At 46.5% G+C, this 4,432-nt stretch overlaps 1 pseudogene; it reads right to left on the bottom strand.

Annotated features, from left to right (window-relative positions):
• LOC102845183 overlaps positions 1–4,432 on the bottom strand; it is a 40,230-nt pseudogene that overhangs the window by 9,654 nt on the left and 26,144 nt on the right.

Here is a 4,432-nt window from a genome sequence, read left to right as displayed (position 1 = left end):
GGACTGACGTTGGAGTTGGGGGGAAGACTAAGAGGAGATAAATAATGTATATTGCATTGAAATAGATGAGGGAGAGAACTGTGATAAGAGTCCAGAATGAAAGCTGCACAGTGGAGTGGACTGGGGTGTGGGGACATTGTATAACAATGAAAGAATTTTTTTAATTTTTTTTTTTTACTTTCAAAGAGAAAAGCAAACTGGGGGTGAGGGGTGAGCAGGAAGGAAAGTGTGCAACAATGAATGTATGGAAATCCAAAGTCTCTATAAACTTACATTAAAATAGATAGAAATGTTTTTTAAAAAGAAAATGTCCCTCTTCTGGCCTCAAGATATTATGTGCAAAAAGTGAATAGTACTTACCTTCACTACTTCAGTGGGATAAATGAAGCATAGAGCACTTTAAATCGTATCAGAAAACTTTCAGGATCATACAAAAAATAAGAAAACATTATTCTAAAAACTCTTCAGGACATCTCATGGTATTTGTGCACCAGTGTCAACAGCTAAACTAAACTAGCTCTGTGGCATAGAGACCATCCCGGGTCATGCGACACAGCAGGGCAGGAAGCTGCTTCATCTGCTTGTATCCATGACCACGTGGTCCAGGGCAGCGCACTGCTGGGCACTTGCCTGCCATGTAAAATCAGGACCAGCAGATCCCTGAAATCTTTAAAATCTACTCTCAGCTCTTCCTGACTACACTGACTTCTCTATGAGCGAGCTCCTGTTTCTTGGAAACACTAACTTGTATCAAGGGAGTAGCAGGAAGTTCAATCATATCTACTAAAGATGAAATACCACTTTGGAGCTTTCAAATGGACAGCTCTCTCTCTCTCTCTCTCTCCTTAATGCTCAGGATGCCACCTCCTCTGACTCTAGGTGCCAGGAGAGCATCACCAGTCTGTAGGGTCTGATTAGTCTAACGGTGGATTGTGGTGGTGGTTGTTGTTATGTGACATCAAGTCATCTGTGACTCATGGTGACCCTTTGTACAACAGCTCTGAAGACTGCCTTATCCTGGACCGGTCTCAATGACTCCAACACACCTACCCCCATTTCTCCAGTTACTGTATCAATCCATCCCATCCAGGGTTGTCTTCTCCTGCAGTGTCCCTCCACCTTTCCAAGAATGATGTATTTCTCCAAGAACTAATCCCTCCAGGCCATGTGCCCAAAGTACATGAGATGAAACTTCAAAATCCTAACCTACAAGGAGAAACTTGGTTTCACTGTCTCCAAGACAGATTTGTTTTCTTGGTGGTCCCACTGTATGTTCAAGACTCTTCTCCAACACCACAACTCAAATTCTTTTTCTGCCATTTTTAGCTATTGTCTAGTTCTCTGATGCATAGCAAGTAACTGCAAAGACCATGCCTGGATCAGGCACACCTTACTCTCTAGACTGATAATCGTTGCTTCTCAGTACTCTGGAGGGTCCCTGAGAACAGATTTTCCCAGTGTAATTTATCTTTTGATTTCCTGACTGCTAGTGCCAAGAGTGCTGATTGTGGACTCAATCTTTTTTCCATCTATCATGGTGCTGCCAATAGACTCAGTGATGAGAATCTTTGTCTTCTTGATGTTGAGCTTCAATCCATATCAAAGACTGCAGTCCTTGACCTTCTGCAGCAACCACTTCAAGAGAAATTCCCACATGCCCCACACCACTGTTAGAGCCAAGAGCTGCTCCCCAGTCCTCCAGGGCCCTTATCTGAGCGGCAGGAATGGCATTTCGGCTCCCATAGTAGGGACAGGCCCGCGCCTTCTTGCCCAGGGCCACCAGCTGCTCGATGTCCTTCACCTCCACCAGGACTTCATCCCGAAGAAGCTGCATCTGTCCATAGTTGTAGAAGGGGCAGGCAGCCCGGCTCTCCTGCCGTCTTCACTTTGCCTTGTCTTCCTCATCTTTGCTCTTCCTCTCTGAAAGGGGGGTTCAGGCACGTGGGGAACAAAGGCAGAAAGAACAAACTTTCTGTGGGATCAGGTTCCGCATCAGCAACTTTCGTGGGAAGGGGTTATAAAACCCTCCCAAGTATTGCTCACTGCCATTTTATCACAACATTCTGAAGTTTAGTGTGTTCTAACAAAGCCGAAAATCATCTCAAACCCAGGGTCTTGGACAAAACTGACCTAGAAAGCAAGGTGCTTTTTTCCCCAAGCCGGATCTTTCAGGGAGGAACCAGTCCTCTGCTCTGTCATTATTTCTGCCTCTGGTGCTGGTTTTATTTCCCAGGCCCATGTCCAGCTTCAGCCCCAGCAGAATTCTCTAGTCTCTTCCAGCCCATCCATTCTCCTCCCAAGCCCTTTCCTGAAGGCCCACAACCACCCCAGGGCTCCGCCACAGATCCAGAGTGAGGGCAGCTTCTCTGCTTGCTTCTCTGCATCTCTCAGGAGAGACCTCTAAGGTGTCCAGCCCACCAAGAGCAACTAGAGACCAGGGTTCAGCTCTGGGCAGCCACAAGGTCCAACAGGCTGGAAGCCTTTACTGACAAGAGGGCATGAAGGAACTGGAGGGGAGCCTGGACTCAGCACCAAGCACAGAAGTATCTGGGGACAGAGGTCTCACCTTGGTTTCATGTTCTTCCTCAAGGTCATTCTCATCTACCCTGAGGGGAGAAACTAAAGTGCACACACATGGAAAACATTCTTCCCCAGCAAGTTTAAGCCAAATAAGACAACATTTATTGATCATATGCTGGCAATTAGCTGGTTTAGTGGTAAGAAATCACCCTGACAAGTCTAAGGCCAGTGGTTTGGATCCATCAGCTTGTTCCAAAGGAGAAAGATGGGTAATCTCTCATGCAATTTGCAATCTCTGAAAACCTACTGGAGGGTCAGCTATGAGTTGTTTCTGACTTGATAGCACGTAACAATCAATTGTAAGAAACAGCTCTGGTTCCTTTCCTTGGATGCCAACAGAACTAAGGTTTGAGCTCTAAGTCTGAAAGCAGACAAACCCATTTCAGATTTTCTCCAAGCAGCAGTTGCTTACTTGTTAGAGAACACATACCACCAGGCACAAACCCATTCTGTCCCTCCACTGCCACTCAGGACAGTGGACACAGGACAAGTGACAGGAAAGGAAAACAGGGAAGGCATTCTCTTTTTTTTAAATTAAATTTTATTAGTTTTAATGAACATTTACAGAGATTTGGGGTTTTCATTCATTCATTGTTGCACTGTTTTCTCCACCCTCATCCCCAGTTCGTTCTTCTTCTCCCTCCCCCCCCCAATGTCTGTTTTAATTGTCCAATTGCCACAGTGCTTGTCAAAGCCAGTTCTGATTAATCTCAGGTAAGGCATTCTCAATGCCACATCCTGCCCAGAAGCCCAAGCGGGTGCTGGACTCTGTTTCCAGGGCTTCTTTTCCCTTACAACCTGCCCCGGCCAACTGCTCAACGCTCAGTAGGCCTTATCTCAGTATCACACAGGGTCTCTTGGGGTGTCATTGAGGCTTGGGGAGATCCAGTGGTGTAGTCTGTAGAGGGGGAGTGGCTAACCCAAAGGTGGCACCTGCTTCTCTGGATGTTCAAACCCACCACTCACTCCATGGAAGAAAGATAGCTAATCTCCTCCTGGGGACTTACAGCCTCTGAAAACCTACTGCAGGGTCAGCTATGAGTCCATTCCCACTGGACACCAATGAATTCTACAAAAATCCAGCCTAGAATACGCTCTCCTCGCCCCACCTCCCCCCTCACATAGCCAACTCCTCCTCATCCTCAGATTTCAGCACGAACATCACCTACTGTGAGAAGCCTCTCCAGCCCTCTCCTGACAGGGGTGGCCGCCCTGTGACCCACTCCACAGCACCCAGCTCCTGTTTCTGTCATGCCTATCCCATTCACAATCACTTATTCTTGGACTCTCCTGCCAGACAGTCATGTTCGCAGGACAGAAATGGTGTCTATCTTGCGCCTGCTGATCTCTCAAGGGTCTCACAGAGCCTGACACAATCAGGGACACCAAGGATACATCCTGAGTGAAAACACAACCCACCAATTGAATGAACAGCAGCTACTGTCAACAGATGGCCAGACAGACCTTTCTCCTCTCAGTGTTTGCTCCTTCTATCAACACACCAAGAGTCCATCAACACTGGGGTGCTGGGAGGAAGATCAGAACTGCATGGCATGGCTTCAAGTCAACCATCATCATGAGTCTAAGCTCCTTAGAAAAGACAAAAAGCTCTTTTATGGGTATACTCTACCTACAAAAACATCATGTGGAATCAATTTTTTGGTTCAACCAGAAATTGAATTACAAGTAAAGCAGGGCTGTTAAAAGAGGAAATATCTACATGGCTGGCTCCAGAGTCAACAAGGAACTATTCAATAAGCTTAGTCTGGAACAAACCCAGCAGGACCTGGAGGAGCGGCTGGCTGTGTAAAGAAATGGAGAGGAAAAGATGTATTCAGGATTAGTCATGTCC

Source organism: Elephantulus edwardii, unplaced genomic scaffold, assembly GCF_000299155.1.
Source record: "Elephantulus edwardii isolate Elephantulus edwardi_28Jun2011 unplaced genomic scaffold, EleEdw1.0 scaffold00096, whole genome shotgun sequence".
In the NCBI taxonomy this organism is placed as follows: Eukaryota; Metazoa; Chordata; class Mammalia; order Macroscelidea; family Macroscelididae; genus Elephantulus; species Elephantulus edwardii.
This window is presented reverse-complemented; position numbering and strand designations above follow the sequence as displayed.